At 42.9% G+C, this 17,317-nt stretch overlaps 1 protein-coding gene across 4 annotated transcripts in view; it reads left to right on the forward strand.

Annotated features, from left to right (window-relative positions):
* The first annotated feature begins 6,207 nt into the window (after positions 1 to 6,207).
* The window catches only part of DYNC1I1 (dynein cytoplasmic 1 intermediate chain 1), a 282,823-nt gene continuing 271,713 nt past the window's right edge, over positions 6,208 to 17,317 (forward strand). For 2 of the 4 annotated variants that reach the window (XM_070508715.1, XM_070508712.1), the window contains exon 1: positions 6,307 to 6,442. The gene's annotated coding sequence lies outside the window, so the exon portion shown is untranslated. Of the gene's footprint in view, positions 6,443 to 17,317 lie in introns of all 4 variants that reach the window. The other 2 variants (XM_014859410.3, XM_070508726.1) reach the window with 2 other exon arrangements.

Raw genomic sequence — 17,317 nt, forward strand, 5'->3', positions numbered from 1 at the left:
AAAGAGACAGACCACTCCAGATTAGTAGGTGCCAGGTTTCATAAGCAAGGGAATTTATATACAGGCTTGTCTTGGGCTGCTGAAAGACAAATAGATCTGCACACCCACCTGCCAGAATCTTATACGTTTACACAGAAGCCTTGACCAGGTTCAATTATGTATCCAGTCCAGATGGCCTCAACAACACATTGCTCCCTCAAGCCTGCATCCTTGAAAACAGCTCCCACTGTGGGAACAGTGGACAGAACGTACATTCTGGGGACTGAGGAGGGAGAGAGGAGCCTTGGAATGCCAGGGTCCAGCTTGAGGGTCAACCAGAGGACACATCCTCTCAATGACCTCCTCCAACATACACTTCACAAAGAATTTCATCTGAATACTTAGCAAATGTAGGAGAACAAGGACCTGGAGGCTGCAAGGGCACCGCTGGCCATATGGCTCTCTCCTCTCATCACTAGTATGAAGGGCACCTCCCTGGAGGATAGACACGGGCAGCATATATTTCTAGTTGCAGAGAAGACTGTAGCATATCATAATAAGATCCATGGGGAGAGAATCCTTCATGGCTCGTTGCATCTCAATGGAACCAGAGTGGCGCAATAACACCTAAGTGATATGTGCTGGAAGTGGTGTGCAGGAAGAGCATGATACTTGGTATTTACCCAGGAAATTAGAGGGCACAATCATCTTCTTTCAGCCTGGTTCCATCTTTATCCTGACTCCCCTTCTAACAAGGAGGTACAGCACTTCATCTATCCACAGCTTATTGTTTCTAATGTCTAAAATTTATATCACAGGGCCAGCCCGGTGGCACATTCCGCTTTTCGGCGGCCTGGGGTTCGCTGGTTCGGATCTCAGGTGTAGACATGGCACCGCTTGGCCATGCTGTGGTCGGCATCCCATGTATAAAGTAGTGGAAGATGGGCATGCATGTTAGCTCAGGGCCAGTCTTCCTCAGCAAAGAGGGGAGGATTGGCAGTAGTTAGCTCAGGGCTAATCTTCCTCAAAATAAATAAATAAATAAATAAATAAATAAATAAAATAAAATAAAATATATACCATAACCACTGCCAAGTGATAAGACTTACTGTATGTTTAGGGAGTTTTGAAAGGAAGAATACACTATTATTAATAGTAGTAATATACACTACTATTGTTTTTAAGTGACTTAACGCTGTTCCTGGAATATCCCTGGTATCTTACAGGCTTGTTGGAACGCATAGTGCATATTCATCATAGAACAGTTAGAAAATAAGGGTAAGCTCAAAAGAAAAAACATTCATAATCTAATCACCCAACATAGCCACCATTAACATTTTTGTGTAATCTTTCAGTCTTTTTTCTATGCATATCCACATAACAATAACAATGTCTAACATTCATTTAGTGTTTACTTGATGCCAATCACTATGCCAGGTTCTTTATAAGCATTATCTCATTTAATCCTTATTGCAATCTTAAGAGATGGGCGCTATAATGCACATTTTACAAATGAAGATATTGAGGCTTCAAGGGTTTAAGTAATTTGCACAGAATTACAGAGTGAGTGGCTCATAGGAACTAGTTTTAACTCAGCTCTGCCTGACTCCAGAGTCTGTGCTCTTAACCTTGATGTAATAATATTTCTGATTTATACATTCCCTCAATACTAGAAAATTGTTATTTTATTCAAACTGTTTTATAATTCTTCTTGAAGTATAACTCTACAATGAAGTAAGCATGAGAAGGAAGAGAAGTGAGAAACATATAATATATAAAATTTGTATACTAAAACATAAATTTAAATTTCACTTCTCAAATAGTCAAATGATATTAAGAGTTGGTACGTGAGAAATAACAAATAATGAAGCCCCACAAAGAAAAATGCTCAGGCTTGCTGGTTAAAGGCACACACACAGTACCAACGTATATATTTTCTAATTACCTATAAATAAATACAGATGACTTTTTCATAGTGTTGGGAGAGCTATAGCAGACAGAGCTATTAAGATCAATCTTTCCGATGAGCAGTTACAAGGACTACGAAATATATTTCTAGGAAATAATCTACAGGAGTAATTTACCAAAAATGTGGTTTAATTTCTTTTGGCAAGGTAGGTTTATGTGATTCCTAGAAATATAAATTTGAAATAATAGGTAACGAGGCAGAACACAAAGAAGGATATAGACACTGATTTCACAGCTGGGAAAAATAAAGATCTATATTTAGACACTGATGGAAAGTGAATTTAAAACAACAAAAATAATTTATATTTTATAAGCATTGGATTTTTCCCCGTAAATTTAAGTGCTTAAAATGTTTTTTTCAAGATCTAAAGATTTTTATTTTTGCTGTCTAGATATTTTCATGGTTGCATTTTATTACTGATTGTTAAAAACATATGCATTTTGGTTTAGCATCATCCTCGAAAGAAAAGCTGATCAAAGGAAATGTAAGGAGGAGGGGGAGGGGCAAAGACACAAGGAGGCAAAGGTGAAGGGGGTAGAAATATGGGTGATCATAACACAATTATATTACAAATATATGTAATTATAGTATAATTGGAGCTGCATTTGGAAGTTATCCAAAAAAATTTAGAAAAACCTAAAATTATACAGCAGACATTTCTGAATATATTCTTCCAAAACTGAAGGCAAATTTTGTGTGTGTGTATTTATTTACTGCATATTTTTTGCACCTACTATATGGAAACATAGGCAACGTTCCTTAATGAAAATTGTCCAGAAGACAAAAAGCAGGAGTTGCTTTAGACGTTAGGGTCATTGATTTTCCCACAAGTCACTCTTTGATTTCTAATAAATCTTCACACACTAATAATGAACCTTTCTCTAGACATCTATTATTGTTTTGATTTGGCACAAACAGACCAGCTTCAGTCACATAATAGAAAAATACATAAAACATATCCCACCTGAGATATAGCCCACACAAAACCATATAGGACATTGGGCAGTGGTTCAAATTAGTTTCTTCACCGGTTTTTATTCTGAGCATGATGTGGAGCACATGCCATCCTAAGTAGAGAATATATTGAAGCATTTTTTTCTTCTTGGGGCCCCTTACACGTTTAATAGCTGATTTGGTTGGCTCACATTTCTTTTCTTTGGTTGTTGAGGTCTTGCAGCACTGAGGTGAATTTTCAGTTTGATTTCTTGCAACCAAGACATAATGAACTGGGGAATAACCTCTAGAGCAGATTCGGGTAGATGTGCAGGGATCTGGTGTGTAAGAGTGTTGCTGGAACCTGTGTGAACCGGGGCTCTAGGAAAGTCAGTCGGACCAGGGAACCAGCTGTGGAGCCAGCCTGCATCCAGCACTGATGAACGATAGGTACGCGGAGGCAGAAGAATCTCTGTCTTGAAGCTAGTAGTGACCTCAAGGCCTGAGTGGTCCCTGAAGTCTAGTAAAGTCACAGATTAGACACTGAACTTAGAGGGTACAAAGCTCTACTTTTTGGACTTTTCGTGTGGACTGGTTTAATAATAGCACACTACAGTTAACATTTACTGAAGGTTTCTAATTATATGCTGGGGGCTGTGGCAAGCGCTTCACAGGGATTCACTCACTGAGATATCACAGGAGACAAGTATCTTTATTGCCCCCTGTTGACTTCTAGGAGGCTTGAATCTCAGAGGAGTCCAGTAATGTGTGGAAATATACAAACCCAGTAAGCAGTAGACTGAAGTTCACACCCACAGAGTCTGACTCCAGAGCAGGGGGAATTCGCCCACCATTGTCTCTCTGGAGAGCTCTAAAGCAACTTTCTAATGGCCAGCAAGTTAGGAATTTGCCCAGTATGTTTCTTGGTAGCCATTTAATCTCTTCTTGAAGACCTTCTTCCAAACTTTGGGGAAGTAACCAGATTAAGAAGTGAAACAGGTATCTTTGCAATCAGCAGTTTATACTTTGTAGGGTATACATGGGAACTCTCTGCACTTTCTGCACAATTTTTTTGTAAACCTAGAATGCTCTAAAAAGAAAATGTCTATCAATAGAAATAAGGTCTATACCTCTTTTTCTGCCTGCTCTCTAACTCCATTCTCAAATGTGTATCACCATCTGTCAAAATTTGTATCTAACTATACACATACTGCCAGAGCCTCTTCAATAAGGCCTTCTGGATCTTAAAGATTCCCAATTGGAATGGATTTTCCTCTTCTTGATCTCCCATGGCAATGTCTTTGATTATTCTACTTTTCCCTGTCTGCTTGGTATTAAAGCTAGTTTTATCTTTTCATTAGATTTTGAGTCTCTGGAATATAGAACCCTTTCACTTCTTATTTATTTCCAGTCCCATACCCAATGTCTGTGCTATGCCTGGGTACATGATAATGAAAATAATTATAACTACTTTTTATTGAGGGCTCAACTTGTGCCGGGCATATATTACAAGTTTTTCATGGGGAATACAGCTTACAAATTCAGGTCTTCTTAAACCTGGCCTGGATTCTTATAATGAACTTTGAACTGGTCTCTGCTTGTTCTAATCTTCTATCCATAGAACCATCTCCCCCTCCAGGCCTCTGATGACTCTTCCAAAGTGTCATTTCCTGCTCAAACATCTGTAATGGTGGTAGTCCATTTGTGCTCTTCTGCCTCCCTTAAGGACCCAGTCTGCTCCTCCATGAGTCTGTCATGCTCCAAAAAGCTGGCTCACTCGACATTTGCTGAGTACACGTTGTGCTTTCTCTTCTCTGGAGCTTTGTTTACACCTGAAACTGTTGTCCCCTCTTCATGTCTACTGTTAAAAGCTCTATCTATCCATTTCACGTATTATCCATATTCATAATTTTAATTTCCTCCTACCATCTCCGCCACTCCAACCATATGGGCTCTTATATGAGTTCTTTTAACGCACATTGTACTGCTTCGGCCATTTCCTTATTGTTTGCCTTTAATTACATGTTGCCTTTACCTCTCCTTCCACCTTCAACTGGATTTTAATCTCTTTATAAAAAGGATTATAATCTCCTAAATTTTGGACCATCTGAAACTCCTAGCACAATGCTTTGCAGGTATTGAGCATGTAACAACCCTATATTGGAGAGACAGTAATACCAGGTGGTAACTTTCCAGCTGCGAAGTCAGGTAGACGGGGATTCCATCTCAGCTAGATCATTCAGCAGCTGTGGAACTTGGGTGAGGTCATTAACTTCTTTGAGACTCAGATTCCTTTTCTATGGCCGTGGCATTGTAACTACTATGTAGTCTTACTGAAAAATTTAAAAGAAAAATGTATGTAGAGTTTGACGTATATTACACAGAAGTGGCAAATATTTGTTTCATAGAGTTTTTCTGCTGGAATATCTTGAATTCCTTCTATCTAAACACATTTCACCTCTCTTTTCAAGCCATACTTATGGTCCCAATAATTTGCCATGAAGGCAAAATTGGAACAATGATAGCCATTTTATAGACAGGCATGATATTGTATTACAATCAGAACTATATTTATTTTGAAATTACTGTATACTTGTTGACTAAATAGATTCATAAATATTTAATGAACACCTATTATGCATCAAACGCTGTTGTAGGTATTGGAGATACAGCGGAGAATAAGATACAGTCCTTGTCCTCTACTTTCATTCAAATGTGTAAGATGTCTCCACAGATATTCAAGAAACATGATGAAAAACTTACCTATAAAATGGTGCCAAACCTGCATTGATTAGAATCTCAAACTCCATTTCTGGGCCTTAAAACTTACCCGTATGGGAAGCTTTGGGGTAGTTCAAGAATGGTTATTAAAAGCTAGGACTTTAAAAAGCTTAAAAGCTAGGATTCTAAGAAATAATGGTGTGGAGGCAAGCTACATATATTTTCCTTCTGGGAAAAGATAGGGATAAGTCAGACCTATAAGTCCTGGTGTGTAGTAGATGGATCTGAGCTTTCTCTATTTCTATTTAAATGACCTTAAAGTAGTTGTCTGGGAGTGAAAGTTGCTTAACGTTGGCATGTCAGCAGGAGCGCCCAAAACACTGAAGCTCTTCTGTTTGCCGCAACTTAGGAGTGAGTCCTGCCGACTGCAGAGAGCTAGACGGATCGACCTCCCTAGGTCCTCTGCCGGACACCAGCCTCTGGGCCGGCGCCACACCCTCCCTGCTAGACAGCGTGCGGGAGAGCGGGAGCGGAGGGTCCTCCCGCGGGAGGGGCGCGGGGCGTGGAGGGCGTGGGCCGGGGGCGGGGCGAGCCCGGGAGACTGGGTGCTCCGGGGGAGCTGTCAGTGTCAGGCTCGGGCAGGGAGAGGAAGTGATCGCGCCCGGAGGAGCGCGAGCCGAGCGGCCGGCGCAGCGTGAGACAGCACATCCTGCGCGCGCCGCCCGGGCCCGCCGCCCCCGGGAGCGGCTGGAGCGCCGCCGCCGCCGCCACCCGGGAGCAGCCGCCGCGCTCGCGGAGCCCAGGTCCGCCGCCGCCGCCGCCGCCGCCGGGCGCGTCCAGGTAAACAGGAGGGCTGTCGCGACCCCGGCCGCCGCCTCCGCGGCCCTCCTCACCCCTCCACGCCCCGCTGGCGTCTGCGCCGCGACCCGGGCAGCAGTGCGGCCGCTGCATTGCAGCCGGACCCCTGCCTCGGCCCCTTCCCCAGGCTCCTGCCTGCTCCGCCGCTCCCCGAGGCGGCCAGAGCCCCCCAGCGGCAGCCCCCTGCGGCGGCTCCCTCGGCAGAGCCGAGAGGCGAGGGCAGAGGAGGAGGGGTCGTGGTGTCATCACCTTGTCGTCCACCTTGTGGACTGGGAGGGGCGTCCCCGTGCGACCCCCCTCGGTCTTCTGGGGAGCCGAAGGCTATCGGCAGTGCAGTTCGGACTCCTCTGGGCCACCAGCTGACGGCCCCGCGGGGAGGAGGAGCGGCAGAGGGAGGGGAGAGGATGCTGTTTGATTACGTTTTCAGCTGTCTGCAAAGCTCTTAGATGCTGTTGCTACCCGCCAAGTCGGAGGGAGCGAATGCACTTCCAGCAGGGCATTAATTAAACACTCGCGCAAGAAGATGCCAGTTTCTCTCACTGCTGCAAAAAAAGTGTGGTTGGGGGATGTGTTTTCGTAAACACCTTCCCGGCCGCGTGGCTCTCCTTCCCCCACTCCCACTCCGGAATCGCTCTGGCCTTATAAATCTGTGCGTCGTCATCATAAGGCAGTGATCCTGGCAGCACTGATGGGAACTGAGTGTGCGGGAGTCTCATGACTTGTACCTCGGCTAATAAGGTTGAACAGAACGCCAGGATCAGGACAGGAAATTACTTAGCAAATCAGAGACTCAACAAAAATGAATATATTCGTTCTCCTGGTCTCTACCACATCTAGGTAAGGGGCAGGAGAAGTAGCCAGCCATTTTCTTGCCTGGAATGCCTTTCAAGTGGGCATTGTAGACTTACCGTAGTTGAGGGTTGTGAAAAATTGCTTCCAAATATTTCAGATTAGCAGAAAGCATAGCAAACGGTAAGGCAACTGTAACTGCAGAAGACATCATGTGGCTAATGTTAGCACGGATATGGGTAACTGTCTGTGAACGTATTTTCATTGTGTAAATTATGGAGAAAGACTTCGATCAGTGCTAGTAAACTTGAAATGGAGCATTCAGAACAAGTTGCATCTTGAGGGTACTAATGGGAAGGTGATTAATACTTCCTCTGATTATTTCAAATGCCATATTTTCTCCAGAAGTTTTAGTGTGGAAAAAAAGGGCCCAAACTCTGCTCTTGTGATCGTGTTTCTAAATAAAATAAAATCAGACATTCCTACCACTAAGGCATCAGTTGTTCTCTTCATAGGAACAAATTCTCCAATATTTCTTAAGTTCTGAAAATCCAGTGCTCCAAGAGCCATTTCTCTCAAAACTCTTCTAGCACTGTTGTTGGGATGTTTGGACAATATGATTGGGAGCTCAGTGCAGGCTTTTTCTAGCCTGTCCAGCTCTGCACCTAGTTTTTGGCCTGGCACATCTCCCATCTCCCTCTTTTTCTTCCTTATCTCAGGCCTCATGCACTGATGCATTGGCTTCCTCTCCCCTTGGACCTCAGGGATGCTGTAGCCTCTGCTGTACAGTGCCCAGGAACAGAGGGATGGCTCAGCCCCTCCCCACACCCAGCTTTTCCTCTTCTCCCACTGAAAACATGTCTCAAAGCTCTTTTGGTGTCAAAAGTCTACATCTTTAGGTATAATCACCACTAGGGATATGGGCAGAGAAATAAACTCAAGCCACAAGAAAATAGGGCAGAGTTCTTACAGTGGTGGTCCCTGGTCCCTACTTTCTGACTAACTTCTGAGATGGTAAGAGAAAGTCACCCAGCATTTCTGTCATCATGTTTTATGTCTCAGATGGGGCTCTGTTAACTTTGTTCCCACCGCTCCTCCTTTCCCAAACACTCCTTCCTGAGTCTACATTTCATAAATAAGCCTTTCCTTCGACTCAAGTGCTGAGTCAAGTAATTATTGGGAATCCATCCTGAGTGCTGCTTTGTCTATACTCAGAACAGCCATGTAGACGAGTCTTGTATAATAAATGCCAAGTCTTTAAACCCAGCTATTCTCTTAGCACAGACTGTGTGCACAGCATTCATCCACGGTTAGTTACCTAAATGGTCCACTCATTCTCTCCAGTCACCCTGTTTCTTTCTGTCACTTAACCTAGCATCCGATGAAAAGGTCACACAATCTGTTGCAAACATAATCATCATTTTGTTCTCCCTACACTGTGCATCACCAAATAAAACAAGGTTGATAATATCTTGAGCACTTTAGCAGTGCTTGATACATTTGCTAAATGTATTATGTTACACTTACTAAATGTATGACATTACTAAAATTGAGCACTTGACCAGGCATTGTATTTTGAACTACTTTTCCATGTTAATACTTCTTTAATCCTCACAAAAATCTTATGAGGTATATATTATTTGTAATCCTGTTTGACAGATGAGGAAACAAAGACACAAAGATGTCAAGTAACTTTCCGAAAATGCCTCAGTTCATAAATTGTAAAGCCAGGATTTGAACCTGGCAGTCTGAGTCTTTTCTTCCGTACTACTGAACAATTTTCTTGGTTAATTTTCATATATTGACTACTAGGCTCTTTTCTTATGTTATCTCATTTTAATCTTTATATTAATCCTTTGAAGGCGACATTATTGTCCGTATTTTACAGATGATGAGACTGAGTTAAGTGACATACTCAAGGTCATAGTTAATAGATGGCAGAGGCAGGAGTCAAATTAGGTCTGTCTGATGACTCTGAACACAGAACTCATCCATTCTAGTTAGAGTCTTCTGTGAGAAACAAAGAAGGCTGAGCATGTCTTTCTTTCAGGTTTGCTGCCCGATTTCCCCATTAGCCAGTCTTATTTCCTGTAAGGCTCAAGTGTCGCCATACAGTTTGCCAGCTGATTGGCAGCTGTGGATGCTGTGGAATACCCGAAGTAGGACCATAGCTCTTTTGAGATCAAATATTGCCTTGGTTCTGTCTCCTCAATGAAACCAGCTAATTCCCCATAATAATTTGCGGATCTCGAATGCTGTATAAATAGTTGTTCCCTTGACTGGGGATCCCTTTTACCAGAAACTATTGTGGCTTCTACATCCCCGAGAAAATGTAAGAAAATATGTTCCTTTGAGAACTTCCCCAGGACAATGAACTTCCACGGTTTACTTCTTTTAAGAATTAACTAAAGTTAATTCAACTCTCATTTTATTTCTTTGAAATGTATAAACGTTTGCTCAGATCCATGTAACAGTTATTCCTCTTGACTGGGAACTTTTCATCGATATCCTGGACTTAGTTCCTTTGCTTCCTCTTTGCGGGAAGCCTGACACCAGAATGTCAGAGCGAAGCTTGCATTGTAACATAGACACCGCTGCGCGTGTCCCAACCCTGAGGAACCCACATGTTCATAAAGCGTCTCCTGATTCTTTGTTACAGGAAGCTTCTTGAACATGAGCCATAGGTACTGTGGAGGGCAGGCATGTGGTAGTTTTCAGGTGGTGAATGAACCCGATAAAATTGATGCAAAATTTTATGCATTTGTGCATAAATGCAGCTTTCTAGGGAAAAACAGGGTATTTGTGACTAAAAAGAGATTAAGAACCACTGGTTTAAGCACACTGTTTAGGAAAGAGGGGAGGCCACTTTGCAGAAATGTGTTGAAAACAAGGCAAAACTATGCTGCCAGAACCAGCCAAGTAAAAATGCTCTTGGCTCTCAGGACATTGTGGCATTTCGCTATTGAGGCACGCCCAGGTGCAGGTAAAACACACACTGATGGACGCTGCAACCAAGTGAGGTCTCCAGCAGTGGCAGGCAGCCCTAGCACTACTTACCATTCATTGGACGCTTAACTCTGTTTGTATTCAGGGTTTCTCAGATCATCCCAACATTCCTGTAAGGTTGACTTGTTTTTTTAAAGGTTGGCCCTGAGCTAACATCTGTTGTCAATCTTTTTTTTTTTTTCTTCTCCTCCCCAAAGCTCCCCAGTACATAGTTGTATATCCAAATAGTTTATTCTTCTAGCTCTGCTATGTGGGGCACTGCCTCAGCATGGCTTGATGAGCGGTGCTAGGTCTGCACCCAGGATCTGAACCAGTGAAACCCTGGGCCGCCGAAGTGGAGTGCGCAAACTTAGCCACTCAGCCACGGGGCTGGCCGGCCCCAAGGTTGACATTTTTATTTTCATTTGATAAACAAGGAATCTGATGCTTGGAAGCATTAAGCCACTTGGTCAAGGCCACATGAGGCCAGTTAGTAGAAGGGCTGGATTTCAAATGCAGGTCGGCCCGATTCCAAAGTCTGTTTATTCTCTTCCCATCATATCTCATTGTTTCTCTATGTGGGATGCCAAAAAGTACTGTTTAGTGTAGCTTTTTATTGTGCCAGGACAGACAGTCCCTCAAGAACAGGCTCACACACTGATAGGAAAAGCCTAAATGTGTTATCGGAGGGGAACAAGAAAAGTAGAGATCTCTCAGCGTGGTGGAGGAGACGCAGGCACTGCTTCCCTCGAGGTGATTCTGACACACATTTGATTCTAAAGTGTCACTGGGTATCTTGCTGAGCACCAAATGCGTAACAATCTACAACTGAGATGGCCCGGAAAGTTGATTTTGCAAAGGTGGCTGCAAGTCAAGACTTTATTCATCACAAAGATGAATTTACTTCAAAGCTGAATTTGAAGCTGGTCAGTGTTCTGGGGTTTACCTGATACAATGGCTGCGTCGTGATCCGCCACACCAACCTGGTAGGAAATCGGGGTGGGGGGGCTCTGCCTCCCAGATGACCTGCGTGCTCTTTAGTTTTTAGTTCACATCAACCCTGAGATCCTCTCGAGCAGCTGGTCTTGCTTCCGGAATATTACTTAATCCCTTATATTTTTATGCACACCCATATTCTTGCTCTACTTCTATAGAAAAACCTATTGTTTCATTTTGGGTTACAGACCTGCTAATGCCATCAGTGTGGCAAACACACAAAGCAGAAATTTATGTTGGAGTCAAAGGCATTCTTTACAAGGAAAGTAATGAGCCTCAGGCCCTGTACGATGCTTGCGCTGGATCAACAGGTGCCCCTGGGAACAGACGCAGGGTACTTCATTATGCTTCAGTGGGTTTTCCTCTCTTATAAACTCTAAGGATTTTTTAATATCCTGCTGCCCCCTCACCCCTACACATTTTAGGTTGGCATCTGACAGTTTTCATCGTAAATTTAAAGAATCACAATGAATGTGATTCCCAGAATTATAAACTTTGATATTTAAAAATAAAATGATGACATCATTCTTTGAATCCAGTTAAAATCTAAATACTACACCAACCTCTATTTTAAAAGTACCTGAAGAAGTTCTTCAACAATAGGGTATTTTTATATCTTGTGGTCAAGCGTGATGATAAGATTCTAAGATTTGGGGTGTCATTCTTTTTTTTTTTTTTTCTGATAATGTGGAAGAAGGGCTTTTGTGAAAAATGGAGGTGGGAAAGCAGTCCCTGAATGATTCTACAACTACAGGCACGTTCTCTGGCAGGTCAGTTTTGGAAAGTATCCAGACGGAAGCTCTGGATCTGGACATTACTGTCATTAGCTCTTGCCGTGCCTGTGCACTCTTTAGAAAGCCTTCATGGATGCCAGCGGCACACGGTGCCAGTTTGAGCAGCTTGCATTTATCTAGCACAGGTGCTGCGTGTTACTGTCTTTGTGGGGCAGTGCTAGGAGTCAGGTCCATGGGCTTCAGTCTGTGAGGCTCAAACTCAAGGTGGGCAGGGCCAGAAGGAACCACAGAGCCTCTGGTCCCATCTTCTGCCCTCAGGCAGGTGACTGTGTGGATAGCTGTCTTTCCTCTATTTAGTGATTTACAGGAAGAGATTGGCCGATTCCAGTGTGTTTTTAGATGAGTGTTTCTCAGCCAGGAGTGATTGTCCTCCTCAGGGGACATGTGGCAATGTCTGGAAATATTTTTGGTTATCACATTTAGGGAGAGAGGATGGCCACAGGCATCTAGTGGGTAGAGGTCAGGGCTGCTGCTGAACATCCTATAATGCACAGGACAGCCCCCAATGGCAAAGAATTATCCCACCAAAAATAATGCCAAAGTTAAGAAAGTCTGCTTTAGATTTCTGATTTTCTATTGAAATCTTCTCTGCTGTAATTTAAGTCTATTTCTTTGTTTGGTGGTTTACAAGATAATAAGAGCACAGCATCTAAGAGGCAGCATAAAGTAATGGAAAGAAGCAGCCGGATATCCCACTTATTGCCTGTGTGAGCCTCACTTTCTTCATCTGTAAAATGGAGATAAAGACACCTTGCTTGCAAAGTTGTTGTGAGGATTATAGATAATGAAAGAGTACAGGGTTCAGTACGTGGTACATACTCAAGGCATGGAAGATGCTTTTTATTATCCAACAAGAATTATATCACTCTCTAGCTGTCTCTTTTCAGTGATGTGCGTGATCTTGCCCTCCTTGGAAGTAAAGATATGTTTTGAAAAATGTTTTTCTTGAATTATACTGACTTATGTACTTGCCTTCTTCCCCTTCTAGACTCTAGACTTCCTGAGGCATCCTTTCATCTTCCAACAGAGTCTTACACCTGGTAGATCTCAACAAGCTTTTGTTGACCTGAAATATTAGCCAGAATAATTCCACTTAGTTTTACCTTTATTTAAAGATTTAATCCTTTCCTTTTGGATCATTTTAATGTGTTTAGTAAAAAACATTCGCTTCCTGAAATGTAGCCCCCATTGCATGTCTGGCCCAATGTGAAGGTGGGCTTGGTAATGCCTAGACTTCTGGAAGCCTTGCCTTCCTGAATCAGGATCTCAGCGAGCATTTCTGCTGGGGGAAGGGAAGTCTTGAGGAGGACAACCTTTCATTCTAGAAGTGACAGGCAGGATGGTTGAGTCCTCTGGTTTCCTCTATGAGCCCCTTGGGCTAATTCTTTTGATCTGGCTTCTATCTGACACTCTCTGCTGAGCAGTAATGATGCTTTAGTTCCTTTCTCATGGGAGGAGGGGAAATTTTGATTCATTGGTCAGATTTCTGTTTTATACTAATGTCCAGAGTGAAGCCAAGAGTAATGTGTGTATTTTAAATAGCACTAATGAATAAATGATGACACAATATTTTATATCCTTTGCCTACAATCAGTTTCCCTTTTAGAATCCAGATTTTCTACTCTAACCCAAAATACTACCCATTTCTTTGTTTAACAGGCTGAAAATTTTAGTAATTGAAATGGAAGGAAGTCCTCTCCTTTTGAAAGTAGTTTAGATGCTGTAATGCACATATGGAAGCCTTTAAAAGTTTATTGAGTTGTTGAGTGTTACAGTGAGCCCATGTGTAGAGGGTGACCACGGGATTCTGTCTCAGAATCAGCTTGTGGAATTTCAGTAGTTGGTGAGTTTGGGTGGCTGAAAGGGTGGCGGGCCCTGTGGGGAATGTGTGTTTTGACAGTGTCCCCTTTTAAAATGACAGCACATCTCCTGTTTCACCATCTGCCCCATTAGTATAGAAATTGCAAGGGGTTGTGGGAATTGGTGTGTGTTTTGTGGAAGAAAGAATAACAAAAAAACTTCTCTGCCTGTTTCCTTGGAAAGTGTGACTTTGTTCACTTTCAGGAGGTATAGGTTACCGCTGACTCCGAAAGAGGATCCTCCCTCTTTGAATGCTTTCAGGCTCTGAGGAAAGTGAGAATCTCTTTACATAAGTTAAAACGCCAAACTAAATCTCCCAATGCAAAGATGGACCACCCAGGGACATGTAAAGCCCCTGGGCTGAGGTCTTGAATACAGATTTTCTTGCTTCTTCTTTTAAGCTTTTTAATATTTTTCCAGTGCTGCTGAAAAGTAATTGGCATATCAAGCAACGATGAAATCCCGTCTCCTTTGCCGTAGATTTTAAAGAGAGGAACAGTACTCATTTCCCTTGAGAGCCCCTTGTTTTTCAAAATAAAGAAATATGAATTCCTAAAATTTAAAGGCCAACAAGTTGTAGATTTTAGTTTAAAGAGATAGAAAAGTCAGGTTACAAGACAGTCACAGGGAGAAGGAAGATACTGTCTTCAGATGTTCTCTTTCCCTGGTAACTTCTGCCCAGACAGAGACATTTACCTTGGTAAACTGGGCAGAACTTTGCTTCTGGGGATGGGCCAGGGTATTGGAAACATCACCCCGTAACATTGTCAGCAGCACCACTGCCTTCCCAAAACCTGGGAAGGGAGATCAGGGCGACACACAGAAAGAGTGTTTTCTAAGTTCTCTGGGGAGAATTCAGAATGAAAGTTGCTTTAACCAGGCCATATGTTCTGGTGACCATGTAGTTAATAGTGACACTTAGTGCTTTCTTAGTCTTTACACCTGTTAAAGAAAAAGTTATTCATGACACTTGTTAAAGAAATGGTAAGGCAGGCTTTATTAGGGGGACTGTCGTGGTAGATGTAGGGACCACTGTAATGGAGTTTTGCAATAGGAGGGAGAGGTTGGGTTCAACTCTGAATACAGCAAGGAAAAGTGGGAATGTGCAGCCAAGGAGCAGGGCGGGGTCAGCGGATGGAAAGTTACTAAGAGGAAACATCAGGGGTCAGTGGAGAGATTCAGACTAAACTGATCTAACTGGATTCTTGCTGAAGGCAGGCCAGGTTAATCAGATATCACTTGGGAGAGGGCAGGGGATGAAGGACTTTATCAGTATCGGTAGTCAGCTGTGGAAGGTGCGATATTCTGGTGAAACTGACTTAGCAGGACTCTTACTAAAATTGATCTGTTGAGAACATGCTCATGGATGGGGCCTAGTTGAAAAAGAGCTTGGGGGAGCCTGACTGGAGTTGGGTCACAGGAGAAATCTTTGTCACACAGTGATGCTTCGGTGGGGATGGTAAAGGAGAGGTACTTGCAGTTGCCAACACTAAATCAAGGAGGGTGAAGAGCAGCCAGAATGCTGGATCATCTGAGTGGGTTTGGGCCATGGGAGTGTATTGATCAGGTTGGGCTGTGTCATGATGCAATAATAAACAAGTCCCAAACCCCAGGAGAGTGACACAACAAAAGATTTTTCTCACTCAGGTTCATGTCCAGTGTGGGTCAACGAGGGGCTCTGTTTACCATATTCACTCAGAGACCCCTGCGGAGAGAGCCTTCATCTTGATGTATCCTGCCCCGATCCCTCACAGTACATTGGCCAAAGCAAATCAAATGGCCTTGCCTGACTACAAAGGAGTTGCTAAATATAGTGCTGGACGAGGGGAACAGGAATTTTCGTGATTAATCCAAATGACTATGGAGGGAGGGATTTACCTGAGTTCTGTGTATTCCTGCTGTTAACCACAGTTTCCAAAAGGCATCTCTAGGAAGCTAACTGAGATGCAACCACATGTGTAGTGGTTTCAAGATCCAACTTTTGTAGCACCTGAAAGAATGCCCATTTTGAATACAAAGTGCATTTGATGACTTGAACATCATGAGTAATAGTAGTGTTCTGAAATTAGTGATCTTAAAAATATAGATTTTACTGATAATGAATAAAAGAAATATGTGTAGGGGTGAATATTAGCTTCCTTCAGTAGTTTTTCAATTCTAGTCAAGAACATTTATTTCATATTTACAGGGTGCCAGCCATGAGCAAGACTGAGTGCTTCCAGGGCACATGAAGATGAACAAGGTCCAGATCTTAGGGACTGATGTGTAATCAGGGAAAAATAGACATATGGTTACATGTTATCACATATATCACATGGTTATCACAGAAGGTAAAATGTGATAAAACCTAATAGAAGTGTAACAGGGTACAATGGGGGTTAGAACAAGGGAAATGATTATCAATTAAGTGAATAATCACTTCCTTGAATTTGCAGGCTGACCAGACATCAAGGCTAACCAGGCAAAACCATTTGTATTAATGTTGTATCTTCATCTTCCTCTTTTGTTCTTGGGCCTGATTTGATTCCAGAACAAGTCATAACAGTGATTAAGAGGTAGTGGGAGAACATGACCTCCAGAGCTGGGTTTCCAATCCCAGTGTCACCACTTAACTAGCTATGTGACTGTGACAAGTTACTGTGTCTCCTTGTAGCTTGTTTTCTTCATCTGTAAAACAAGAGTGATAGTAACAGTACCGCTTCCTATGTTGTGGTGAGAAATGAAAGAATAAATCCCACTTAATTTTCCATTTCTTATAGGATTTAAATTTTTTCCCTTGGATCATTTTGATGTGTTTAGTACAAACATTGACTTCCTGAAACGTGTTACCTGTTGGGTGTCTGGGCCCAAAATGAATGTGGGCTTGGTAATTCCTAGGATTCTGGAAGCCTTGCCTTCCCAAATCAGGATCACGTTGAGCATTTCTGTCTACGCCCAATAGAGCAGTGCCGGCCTCAGGGTAAGTACATTGTAAGGGCCAGATGGTCACTTAGCATTTTCCTGGCTGGTGAGGCAACCTTAGTCTAGAGACCTCTAGAGTTTCAAGTTGGCCTCTGTTCTGATCTTGGAATTCAGGTCTGCTGAGGACACATTTCCTAGCCCCAGCACTCTTACATCTAGCCCCAGCACTCCAAAGTCATGTTAAATTAAAATCTAATGTGGTATAAATCTGTTGTGGCTAAATCATGGAGGCATTCTGTTTGTCTGAGTCCAGAAAGTTAAAAGCTCTGTGTACTTGGGATCAGCACCACAGGCTAAGGTTTGATGAGCTAGAGTCTGGTTATGATGGAAGGGAGGCCATCTGGCTCTTCTTTGGCTCTCCCCCGCCCCTACCACTCCTTGAATGCAAGGTAGGATGAACTTGAGGTGATGCTGCAGAGAGCTTGTGGGTAGCAAGCGGGTGAAGGGGTGGGCGTGAGGACTCTGTCTTTGG

The sequence above is a fragment of the Equus asinus genome, chromosome 1 (genome assembly GCF_041296235.1).
Source record: "Equus asinus isolate D_3611 breed Donkey chromosome 1, EquAss-T2T_v2, whole genome shotgun sequence".
Classification (NCBI taxonomy): domain Eukaryota; kingdom Metazoa; phylum Chordata; class Mammalia; order Perissodactyla; family Equidae; genus Equus; species Equus asinus.